The following is a 14,025-nucleotide window of genomic DNA, read 5'->3' as shown; positions in this document are numbered from 1 at the left end:
TTTTCATTGTTAAACAAAAACATTTGGGTTTGTTTAATTGTTTATGAGTAAAACATAAAAAACTATTTTTTGCCTTGAGAAAACCAATGTCATTTTATAATTAAGTGCAAAAAATATTATATATGTTATATATATTGCGAGATATATTTTTTACAATATACAATGAGCTATATTGACCAATATATTTTTTAAGCTAGGGATGTCCCGATAAAGTTTTTTTGCCTTCGTGTCAGAGTCCTTTGATTTTGAGTATCTACTTAAACCGAAACCCGGTCCGAAACACTTCTATAATACATAAAATAAAATACAGGTTCCAGGATGTTCCTTATTTTTTATTTAATTCACATTATTTTGACATTCAGCAACTCTGTTAACAAACAGAGCACTTCTGTGAGATAGCTTGAACAATCAAGTAATATATAACATCAATTCTTCAGTTTTGAACTTTAGTGCAACAGTACATATAAAAAAAATCTAATATAAAAACAATTAGCACCTCAACTTAAAATACCCACCAGACAATCCCAAGTTTACATGTCACAGTTTGCTATGACAATGTTGTCGTCATCAACTTTATAATACCTCCACACAGCAGACATACTGGTGCTTTCCGTTTCAAGCTGCTTCCGTGTTCTACTTTGCCAGCATTTAATATACATGCATGCATTAGAAAATGATTTATACGGAGATAACCGTGTTACTTTATGTTTGATTTTTCAATTTCTGTATTTGAAATATTTTACATTTCCCAGAAAACATTTTTATTTTTGCTCTGTCGTATTTATATATGCTTGTAATTTATTATATTTAATGCAGATGCAATGCGGAGAAAAAGACTTGATCATGCCAGTTAAATTAAATGAAAGAAATCTTTCCAAATAGAGCTATTCAAATCATCAGATGAAATTATATTCATATCGCAACATATATCACAGCAAAATAAAACATCACAATGTTATATTTCATTATTACACTGTGGATATTTTGCCTCGACATCGACACAATTCTAACATTTTTTGACTCTACACCAGCACAATGGATTTGAAATGAAACCATGTCAACATCATTGTTAAAACGAAAAACGAAACATGAAACGAAATAAGATGTGCTTTAACTGCAGACTGTCAGTTTTAATGTGAGGGTATTTACATCCTAATCAGGTGAACGCTGTAGGAATTACAACAGTTTGGATATGTGCCTCTTACTTGTTAAGGGTCCAAAAGTAATTGGACAATTGTCTTCTAAGCTGTTTCATGTGTTATTGCCTCATTATATCAATTACAATAAGCAGATAAAAGGTCCAGAGTTCATTTACAAATTAAAGCTAACAGTCTGCACTTTTAACGCACATCTTGTTTGTTTGATTTTAAATCTATTGTGTTGGTGTATAGAGCCACAAATGTTAGAATTGTGTCAATATCCAAATATTTATGGCCCTAACTGTATATATGTGTGTGTATGTGTGTATATATATGTGTGTGTGTGTGTATGTGTATATATATATGTGTGTATATATGTATGTGTGTGTGTGTATGTGTATATATATATGTGTGTGTATGTATATGTATGTATGTATATATATATATATATATATATATATATATATATATATATGTGTGTGTGTGTGTGTATATGTGTTTTACTTATTTATTTATTTTGGTGGAGAGGTTGACATTTTGTCCAAAGTAGTAATTGAAAAGTTAAAAAGTAGAGAAAGTAATTAATATTAAATGAGAATGTTATTTATTTAATTAATTAATTAATTACACATCTTTTGTCAGTCTTTTCTGACAGAGGTAACGAGAGAAGTGTATTAGTTGTCTAGATTTTCAGTTTGTCTGTCCATTAGTGTTTGACTCATCTGTGGCATATATAAGCACTCTTTTACCTCTAATAGCTGCTAATATTTTAGTTTAAGTTTGGGCTTGTTGCCCAGATGTCCCTCACCTCCCCTGCAGAAGGTCCATGAGAAACAGCAGCTCATGTTGTTTATGGACAGCTGCTGCTGTTGTGGCGAATGCAGGAAATTAGCATAATTGCTGATGGGAATGAAGTGGGCGGCTTTGTCCTGGCAGTGATATCATTAAAGTAAACTGTCATTATCATAAACTGTATGCCCTTCACCTGCTTTACTGCTGACCTTTGCTGCACTGTAACCCCTGGTGCATTAAATCTAACACCATTTTCTGCTCAGATCACACCACTCACGACCATGTTTTAATTTGAAAAATACTGACAGCATGAACGTGCTGTGAAGAGTAGATGCCCAGATGTTGATCTGGAGATTATATTTGTCAATCAGGGCATTTTTCAATTATGACATGTTCTGCAAAAGTTAGCCATCTGTATATAAACACTTTTCCTGCATAGTTCATTGGTAGGGAATTGGGTTGGTAATTTGGTGTGTTAAAGTTTTACTAGTTTTAGACTAGTCATTATGTTGTTTCTAGTGCTGCTGTAAAAACGACCAGCAAGGTTCATACTGTATAACATACACTGTTCTTACCCTGGTGAATGTCAGTCATTAGACTATCAGGCCTTGAATGCTATTGACGTCAAACGTTACAGAAGCAGCATTCATAATGTGGCATTGAAATGTGTGGTCTTTGGTAATATTTCTTGTATTGAAGGAATAGCCAGTTTGATTTCTTAGACAGTACATGAATTCCCAGCACTTGAAAATGAAGAGTACACTATAACCATGTAGATCATTTCACAGCCCTTTTAGAAAGTGGAATGCTAAATCAGTGTTAAATCAAACGTTTATACTTAAAACATAATATATTATATTAAAGTAAACTATTTGACTCACAATAAGAATTTTATTAATTGCAAATATGATATGGTATTTATTTGTTTGTAAGCCGGTTCAGAAAAAAGTGTGTTCTTAATGCATATTTAATGCAAATAAATGTGAAGGAACGCTAATTTATTATTCCCTTCTCAAGTCTTACTTTCCTGAGGATAATTAATATTTTCATAAAAACAGTCTGGAAATATGTAATATTCAGAATATTTGAATATAGTGAAACATTTTCACAGTTTTAAAACATTTAACATTTGCTGCATGTGTATGCAGATTCACTAATTGAGCCACTTACCTTGAAGTATCTGGCATGCTTTAAACCACACATACCATTTACGCAAAACTGCTTCATGAATAATTCATGTCTAATCTCTAGCCAGAAGAAAAGACAGTGCTTTATAGGTTGGGTTTTTTGGGGGGGAAAAGAGGTCTCTTATGTTCACCAAAGCTGCATTTATTTGATAAGAAACAACAGAATGTTGGAATATTGTTATATAAATGTTGTTAAAATAGCAGTTTTCTGTTTAAATATAAAGCTGATTTTCAACATCTTCATTCCTTCTTCAGTGTCATATAAACCTTCAGGAAAAATTCTGATTTGCTGCTTAAATGAAACATTTCTTCTCATCAGTGTTTTCAATATAATTTTTATGAAATCTGTGACACATTTTTTCCAGAATTGTTTGAAAATAATACAGTATCTGACAGAAGTCTTGTCGTCGATCCCAGTTGTAAAAGCAAAAAATAATAACCTGACCTCTAGTAGATCATTTGAAAATATATCAGAAGGTAGATTTTTCAGACAAATCATCTGTTGAAATCACAAATACTGCAGAAGACCCATTGAAGCCCGCATGGACCCAAGATTCTCACATAAATCAGTGAAGTTTGATTAAGAAAAAAATCATGATTTGGGGTTACATTCAGTATTGGGGCATGCGAGAGATCTGCAGAGTGGATGGCAACATCAACAGCCTGAAGTATCAAGACATTTGTGATGCCTATTACATAATTCTTCAGCAGGCTAGTCCTTCTCATATATTAGCCTCCACATCAAAGTTTCTGAAAGCAAAGAAGCTCAAGGTGCTCCAGGATTGGCCAGCCCAGTCACCAGATATGAACAATATTGAGCATGTTTGGGCTAAGATGGGGGAGGCTGTACATTATTTGTATTAAGTGACAAGTATTTTGTCTCAGCAAAGTCAGACCTTACTGTCCTAATTAAATAGTTAAAAATCAAGGCATGATCATATTTTATTTAGGTAAAATAAGTGTAATCTAGAGGCCTTTGCCTTTCATAGAAGCCACTTCTGATACCAAATCAACTAAAATCAAGTTATTCTTTGTTGTTCCTAAAACGTGGTTTGGTGACAAGACTTTTGTCAGGTAGTGTACAATTAATTCCTAAAAAAACTTTGAGTTGTAGTATATATCTTTAGATACACGGATTTTGACAAATTTGATCTGCAATGTAAAAAAGGGACAATTTGTAGCTTAAACATATTACAGTTCTGATTTATTTACTTATTACAAATTCAATTGCAGACAGTTGTGCAGTATATGAAGTGCCAGTTCTACACTGTCCGAAATATAGGTACAAACCTGTCACTGAGGTGCTACTTTTTCAAAAGGTACAGTTTTGTACCTTATAGATGCATATTGGTACCTTAAAGGTTTTGGTAACATTTGGTACATTTGGGTTACAATTTTATATCTTTAGGGTACAGACTTGTACTTTTTTCGTTTTGATATGTTGGCAGCTAGCTCTGCAACTCTCACATGGTCATCCACTGAAGCTAAGCATGGCTGTGCACAGTCAGTAACTAGATGGAAAACCACATGGGAAAGCTAGGTTGCTCTGGAAGTGGTGTCAGTGAGGCCAGCAGGGGGTGCTCAACATGCGGTCTGTGTGGGTCCTAACCCCCAGTATAGTGAAGGGGACTCTACACTGTAAAAAATAAATCTGTAAAATTTACGGTAAAAAAACAGCAGCTGTGGTTGCCAGGACTTTACCGTTAAAAATACGATACAAACCGTAAAAGTAATTTCTTGTTTTTATGGTAAACTACCGTATTTTATTAATTTATAGAGGTAATATGTCTGTATTTTGAAATGCCATTATCTACACGTCTTTTGTTACACAGTTAGACATGTTAACACAGCTATATGCAGGTGGTGATGAGTAAGTTATATAATGAACCAATGCTCATCACAAATAACTTTTCCCACGAGCAGAAAAGTGTATCAGGATATAGAAGGTGCTCAGTGTCATTCACACAGCAACTAAACACCAGTATGGTAACATGCATACAATTAAAGTCATGAAGTAAACATTGTTTATCAACATTAAATGTAACATAAATCTTTAATGTAGATAACTGATGGGGAAACAACTAACAAGTTCCATAGTATTGTCAACAAAAAGCATAAAAAGTGATGTGCCATACAGGGAATTCTGGGAAAGTCAGTTTACAGTTATTTGCCGTATATATTAGGGAAACATACCGTTAACCAGGTTACTGATTTGTACTGTAGCATTTTTACATTTTTATTATTCATTTACATTTTACAGTTTAAATCACGGCCATTTTTTAGAGCAGTGTATACTGCTCAGTGAGCGCTGCCTTTCGGATGAGACGTTAGACCAAGGTCCTGACTCTCTGTAGTCATTAAAATCCCTTCAAAAAAAAAATAGGCCTGGCCAAATTTGCCCTCTGGCCTCTGTCCATCATGACCTCCATCATTATGTCTCCTCTCCACCAATCAGCTGGTGTGTGGTGTGCAATATGGCTGCCATTGTGTCATCCAGGTGGAGGCTGCACCTTGATGGTGGATGAGGAGATTCCCCCATTGTGTAAAGTGCTTGGAGTGTCTAGAAAAGCGCTATAGAAATTTAAGCAATTATTATTATAGGTATCTTTCAAGAGTTCCCACTTAGATATGCTTGGCGTATAAAGCTGGTTTGGCATGCTGTCCCGGGAGAGAACCCTGAGCTCGGAGATCTTTGAGCCCAGGGCTCCCGCCCGGTCGATAAGCATATCAGGGGATCCGAGATCAGGTAGGTCTCGAGAGTTCCCCCTTTTGAAAAGGGAGGAAAGGAGGAGAGAAGGGGTGGAAGGGGGGATTCTTCCAAATGAAGATAAAACATTAGGGAGAAAATGATCCATTTATAGTAAACTAGGATCGCTCTGATTGGATTATTACTGATTACAGATGAGTGGCCAGACGTGCTCAATCATATCACGTGCTCCTCTCGAAATTTGGTTTATGAAACTTCACTTAAGGTACAAATGTTGACCTGTTAGATCCAAAAGTGTACCTTTTGAAAAGGCACCACCCCAGTGACAAGTTTGCAAGTTTGTTTAATAGTCACAAATTTCACAGGTTACTAGATTAGTATTTTGACAAATTTACTTCACCAACTCACTTTTTTTTGTCAGTGATGAATTGGCAGGAAAATGAAACATTTTTAACTCTGTTTTTACATCGACTCATGATGTTGAATCTCTGCCCTAACAAAGGGCATCTTTGCACTGTCTGCAATATGAATAATATGTGAGCTTGCATGACATGAGTTATCATCGACTGCAGAGCAACAGCAGAAAAAAAACATTTTTCAGAAACAACATCCTGCAGCCGCCTATTTACCTCTGTCATTACCCCTGCTGAAACACCCATGTGTTTTCCATTGTGAGGATCTCAGATTAAAAGACGTGTTCGCTTCGGATATTGATGTCAGGATGAGTCGTTATTTAGTGGTCAATTTCCCTGGAGGGCTTTTTATTATTTGTGCCCCGTCAGCGGTCGGGTCAAAAAATGAGTAATGTCTTTGATGGCATCGATCGTGTTGGAGAATGGGCAAGATTCATACACAATAAGAGCCTTTCGTCTTCAGATTCATCTTTCACGTTCAGCTAATCCCTGTTAGAGACCTGACCCCGCTACTCACTCGCTATTGATCACTGTTGAATTTCCTTGGGGGGCTAAAAGAGAAAGATTTGGCGCTGACTGATGCCGTTTAACCCATTTCAATTCTTTTTCTACAGTCGGCGAACTGGACAAAATCCTGTTTTTGTCTTCTCCGATGCAGTTTTTGGAACTCCCGGAGGTTATATCTACTCATCATGCCATTGGATGGAATCAGATCTGAAGTCTGCAGAGCTTTGTGAGGTGAACTCTTTAGTTTACACCTTTCGCGAGGTGTATGAATGCACACACACATTGTTTCCTCTAATGATAACCCCAGGCACATGTGTGTGTATGTACAGTGTTTTTCGCTCATATGCAGTGATGGGGGATCACAATAGTACATGTTGATATGGCTCAGGGTTCCCGCTCTCTCTCTGTGTGCCTGAGGTTTTCAGAAAATTGTGCACAGTTGGTGTCAAATCTCATGTCCTCGTCCACACTGTCATCGAGGCTTGAGTGAACGGTCTGTGCATATAGATGTGTCTGACCTTTCAGTCTATTATAAGCCAAGTGTAACTCATCCCTCAAAAGGAACAATATGTGCTGCTGCTTGCGGTTTTAGCAATCGATACAGTTGATCATTCTCAATGTTTGAAAATATAAACTGAAGCATGTTTGTGTAAACGAGTACTTTTTCAGGGTTTTTTCAGAGTATGTGGTCTTCGATAAAACATTGTTTATTTGCAGCTCTATATATAATTTTTTTCCCCACATTTTGTTTTTGAATATTATATTATCCAATATATTTGGTTAATAATTTTTAACTATATCTAAACATTAAAGCACAGGTGTCAAACTCCTCCCAGGTAGCAAAGAATTCTGGCCCAGATTTGGCATAAATCTGGCACAGCAGGCATTTATCCGGCACTGGCATACAGCATGTGGGCCAAACTTGGCCCTGGTTTGGCAGAGGTGGCACTGTCTTTAAGGTGACAAACAATACTCGGGCCAAAAGTAAAATGTAGTATTTGGCCCAGATGTTAATACTTGATATGTGGGCCATGTAAGTTTGGCCTGTCCTGACCCACATTTAAAATACATTTTTATTATTTTAAAATAAAGAAAAAAATTCTACCAATCAGGTCCCTTTGAGAAAAAAGCTCACTCATAGCAAGCCTAAAGTGCAATGATTTATGGGTTTATCAATTTCATTGCAGTCGTGACACACCAACATATCTGGCCCATTTTAGGCTCAGTTATGGGTTACTAACTTGGCTGAGACTTGGCCCAGATATGGTCCGTGTTTGGCCCTTGTCTGGAAGCCAGATATGGTCCAGTCATGTGCCGTAATTCACTGCGGCATGTGGGCCAAGCAAAAGCTGATTGTGTGGGCCAGAGCTGGGCCAGAGATATTTTGCTATGTGAGCTGGAGGGCCACAGCTCTGCACAGTTTAGTGCCGATCCTAATTAAACACGTCTGATCAAACTAATTAAGTCCTTCAGGCTTCTTTGAAACCTAAAGGTAAGTGTGTTGGAACAGGGTTGGAACTAAACTGTGCAGGGCTGCGGCCCTCCAGGAACTGAGTTTGACATCCCTGTATTAAAGAATTAGTTCACCCAAAAATTTAAATTCTGTTAGTAATTACTCATGTTGTTCCAAATTCCTGAAACATTCATTCATCTTCAGAACACAAATTAAGACTTTTAGAGCTCCCTCATTGTGCATAGACAGCAATGGTCCTGTCTTTTTTCTGTGCATTTTTTCTTTTCCTGCTGTATTATTTAACTAATTATTGAGAAATCATCTTTGCTGCTTGTAATTTAAAGGAACTTTGGTCACAGCACCAAACTAAACCTCTAAATGACTCCTCTTTTACCCTTTTTACAAGATGTAAAATAAGCTTTTGAATGCTCCAGAATGTGTCTGTAAAGTTTCAGCTCAAAATACCCATCAGATTATTTGTTATAGCCTCCAGAATCTGCCCATTTTGGTGTCTGAGTACAGTGTGGCTGTTTTTGTAGCCTGTGGCTTTAGATGCAAATGAGCTGCTTCTTCCTGCACACCGTTCCTACATGCATGTCTGCTTCTTATCATGTGTTACAGCAGATAAACAACAGTCAGTGATAGAGACAGACACAGATGAAGCTGAAATACAGCTCATTAGTAGACCCACATGGAATCTGTGCGTGCAGAATTCCGCAGATTTTTAGTCTATTTATTTACTTACGTAAATGTGTACATTTATATTATTCAGTTTTTAAATTATTTTCAGTGATATTGACTAATATGGAAATATTTATAGCATTTATTTACAGTACAGTTTGTAAAGTAATATTTTTCTGACTTTTAGTAGATATATTATATGAGAGACTTGCCTTGTTTACCAAATAAAGTGGATAGAATTAGATTTTCATTGTAAACATTAAATAAAAGTTAAAAAGATATTATTTTTTATTTTATATATTAAGGTTTTAGTTATGATACTCCCAAAATCATTCCACATAAATCTGCAGATTTTTTACAAAATCCTCTGCAGAAATAGTAAAAAATGTCCGCAGATTCTGTCTGACCCTACTCATTAATCAAAAATAACAAGTTTATTTCATGTAATTGTGGTGGAGTTTACTCAACCCTTTTTGAAACAATGAGTCACACACAAATTCACACACACACACACACACACACACACACACACACACACACACACACACACACACACACACACACGGTTAAGCGGTTAAAAATTAGTGATTTTTTTCTGTCTTTATTACAAACATGCTCTGTTTTAAAAACATTTTAAATTTATAAAACTTATAAAAATCACAGAGAATTGAAACAGATATTTTAATCCCAGGTAATTTGCAAAAAAAAAATTCTGTGGACATGTGTATACATGTTATTATAGAAACGTGGAGTCTGTCAAACAATTTGGTGGGTGGGTAAAACTGCACTCCTACATCATGTTGCGTTGGGCCTCAAAATCTTGGGATTTGGGTTTCCTCCGGGTGCTCCGGTTTCCCCCACAGTCCAAAGACATGCAGTACAGGTAAATTGGGTACGCTAAATTGTCCGTAGTGTATGAGGGTGAATGAGATGTTTCCCAGAGATGGGTTGCGGTTGGAAGGGCATCCGCTGTGTAAAAAACGTGCTGGATCAGTTGGCCGTTCATTCTGCTGTGGCGACCCCGAATTATTAAAGGTACTAAGCTGACAAGAAAATGAATGAATGAATGAATGAATGAATGAACACAAAACAGGCGATGCAGTGGCACAGTAGGTAGTGCTGTCACCTCACAGAAAGAAGGTCGCTGGTTTGGGCCTCGGCTGGGTCAGTTGGTGTATCTGTGTGGAGTTTGCAAGTTTTCCCTGTGTTCACGTGGGTTTCCTCCGGGTGCTCCGGTTTCCCCCACAGTTCAAAGACATGCGGTACAGGTGAATTTGGAAGGCTAAATTGTCCATAGTGTATGAGTGTGAAAGAGTGTGGATGTGCTGGATAAGTTGACGGTTCATTCAGCTGTGGCGACCCCAGATTAATAAAGGGACTAAGCTGAAAAGAAAATGAATGAATGAATGAACAAATCAATTAAGTTGTCCCTAAAAAAACCCTCAAAAACAAGTTGTTTCAGCTTATTTTAAATAAGTTGTTTCAACAAGCAGCAAAAATATTTGTTAAGTGTGGATTAGCAGAAGTAGTGTCATTAGTTAACAGTGCTTGGGGAAAAATCACTCTGTATGGCTTTTTAAAAATATGAATAAAACATGAACTAAGGCATATTGTGAGTGAGTGCTATATAGCTAAGCAGGACTGAGACTGGTCAGTACCTGGATGGGAGACCACATGGGAAAACTAGGTTGCTATTGGAGCAGGGGGCACTCAACTTGTGGCCTGTGTGAGTCCTACTGCCCCAGTAAAGTGAAGGGGATGCTATACTGTCAGTGAGCGCCATCTTTTGGGTGAGACGTTAAATCGAGGTCCTGACTCTCTGTGGTCATTAAAAATCCTATGGCCCTTCTCGTAAAGAGTAGGGCTGTAACCCCGATGTTCTGGCCAAATTTATCTTCATCGGCTTTTAGCTTTCATGGCCTCCCAATCATCCTCATCCACTGAATTGGCTGTATCACTGTCTCTCCACTCCACAATAGCTAGTGGGTGGTGAGTGCACTGGCGCCATTGTCCTGAGGTTTCTGTCGCATCATCCAAGTGGATGCTGCACACTGGTGGTGTGGAGAGACCCCCCTCATGATTGTGAAGCGCTTTGGGTGTATGGCTATACACAAAATATGTGCTATATAAATACACATTACTTACTTCCATGCAGTGTTGATTTAGTACATGCATTACAATTTGCATTTACTTTTAAACAATGTGTGTTACAAACTTCCCTGTGTAAGTTTGCACCCATTTTTACCTCAGTTTGTTTTGGTTGGGTGTCTAAATCCAAGACATTCCTCCACAGCTCTGATATACTCCTCGAGCCGCTCACATTGAATTAACAATTCCCCTGGCCTTAAAATAAATTAAATTTACAGGATTATTTTCTTGTTCCACACACATCCCTCAAAAATAAATAACCTACAAGTGATCGATGACAAAAAAATCAAAATCAATAACAAAATATCGTCTTTTAAATTGCTCAGAATCCCTTTTATAATTCTTTCTTGATGTATATTTGGGGGGAAAGGAGTCGCCGCTGCGTTTACATCAAACCACATTAGCATCGGTTGGTATCCAGGAGTAACAGGATTAGCATCCACTGTTGTCTGTGGGCTAATTCCCCTATCACAGCGGCTCAGTGTGTTGTTGACAGCAGCGGGTTTGTAGAGGTACCAGGAATTAAATGTCTTTGCTGTTGTACGTTAGACATTTGGGCTTGTGTAATTCCCATACATAGGAAAACAAACCTTCAAATTTGATAGAGACTGTAAACCATTAATGATTTAATGCTGATTAGAAAGACTGGAAAAAGGCCATGTTTTTGCATAAGGCGCAGTGTGAGTTGGAAGTGTTGGAAGCATCTTTGCTGGTTGGGTGTTTGTTTACATGAGGGAACATCTGACATTTCTGACTCTGCGTAGGAGTTCACATAAGGCTTTCGAGGAAACCGGTAATTTCTTAAAGCTTCCTACTCGCCTTCCTATTTCCTGCCATTGCCCTTTTTCAGAGCAAATGACATGTCTGAGGTAGAACGGCAGAAATGAATAGGAAACAAGTAATGATTTTGTGAATGTCTGTTTGTGTGGAACTGACAGAGAAAATGCATTGGAACAGAAAGTGCAGGATGTAAATGTGGTTTTGAAATTTCATCCAACATGTGTGAAAAATATGATTTTCACATCAGAAAAGAAATAAACATTCATTCGTTCATTCATTTTCCTTCGGCTTAGTCCCTTATTTATCAGGGGTTGCCACGGTGGAATGAACCGCCAAGGATTCCAGCATATGCTTTACGCAGCGGATGCTCTTCCAGCCGCAACCCAGCACTGGGAAACACCAATACACACTCATTTACAAACACAATCATACACTCCGGTCAATTTAGTTCAACCAATTCACCTATCGTGCAAGTCTTTGGATTGTGGGGGAAACCGGAGCACCCATAGGAAACCCACGCCAACACGGAGAGAACATGCAAACTCCACACAGAAACGCCAACTAGTCCAGCCAAGACTTGAACCAGCGACCTTCTTAGGAAACAGTGCTAACCACTTTAAAATTTTTGTTGCTTATTTTTTGTTTGCTTTTATATATTTGAAGTCAAAATTATTTGCCCAAATATTAGCCATAATTCTGACTTACACTATCTATCTATCTATCTATCTATCTATCTATCTATCTATCTATCTATCTATCTATCTATCTATCTATCTATCTATCTATCTATCTATCTATCTATCTATCTATCTATCTATCTATACACACTCACTGGCCACTTTATTAGGTACACCTGTCCAACTGCTCGTTAACGCAAATTTCTAAATAAGCCAATCACATGGCAGCAGCTCAGTGCATTTAGGCATGTACTTGTGCAGACATGGTCAAGATGATCTGCTGCAGTACTGGAATTTTCACACACAACCATCTCTAGGGTTTACAGAGAATATCCGGTGAGCGGCAGTTCTGTGGGTGCAAATGCGTTGTTGATGCTAGAGGTCAGAAGAGAATGACCAGACTGATTTAAGCTGATAGAAAGGCAACAGCAGCTCAAATTACCACCCGTTACAACCACTGTATGCAGAAGAGCATCTCTGAACACACAATACCGTGCGTTGAACCTTGAAGTGGATGGGCTACAGCAGCAGAAGACCTGCTTCTGGCATCAACAACATGAAAGCATGGATCCATCCTGCATTGTAATAATGGTTCAGGCTGCTTGTGGTGGTGTAATGGTGTGGGGGATATCTATATTCTTGGCACAATTTGGGCCCATCAGTACCAATTGAGCATCGTGCTACAGCCTATCTGAGTATTGTTGCTGACCATGTCCATCCCTTTATGACCACAGTGTACCCATTTTCTGACCTCTTTCAGCAGAATAACATGCCATGTTACAAAGAGCGAATCATCTCAGACTGGTTTCTTGAACATGACAATGAGTTCACTGCACTCAAATGGCCTCCACAGTTAGCAGTTCTCAATCCAATAGAGCACCTTTTGGGTGTGGTGAAACGGGAGATTCTCATAATGGATGTGTTGCGTCAAATCTACAGCAACTGCATGATGCTATCATGTCAATATGGATCAAAATCTGTGAGGAATATTTCCAGTACCTTGTTGAATCTGTGCCACGAAGGATTAAGGCTGTTCTGAAGGCAAAAGGTGGTCCAGCCCGGTACTAGTAAAGTGTACCTAATAAAGTGGCCAGTGGGTGTATACATACATTATTTATTTATGCTATCATTTATTAATATTACTATGATTAATATTATTTATTTATTTTTATTTTTTACGATCACACGTTTGTTTTTTTTGTGGGGACATTCCATAGGTTTTCTTTTCCCCAACTTCTTCAATATTCTCTCATTTTCTCAAGGAATCTTTCCCCAATTAAAACATAATATGAAAACCGTATCCAGCACTCAGTCATTGTCAAACACATACATCTCTTTATTTCTCACCGAACACTTAATGAGCACTCTGTGTTCTTCGAGCTGGCTGGTAATAATTAACATTTCCTCTTTTGCACACACATATGGTTGGTCTCTGATTAGCGAGCTCATAAATATGGATATGTGCACTGAGAGAAGAGGTTGAAATTGGGTCATAATGGCATGATATTCCGTTCGGGTGTTACCGGCAAAGCACTTTCTGA

The sequence above is a fragment of the Danio aesculapii genome, chromosome 8, assembly GCF_903798145.1.
Source record: "Danio aesculapii chromosome 8, fDanAes4.1, whole genome shotgun sequence".
In the NCBI taxonomy this organism is placed as follows: domain Eukaryota; kingdom Metazoa; phylum Chordata; class Actinopteri; order Cypriniformes; family Danionidae; genus Danio; species Danio aesculapii.
This window is presented reverse-complemented; position numbering follows the sequence as displayed.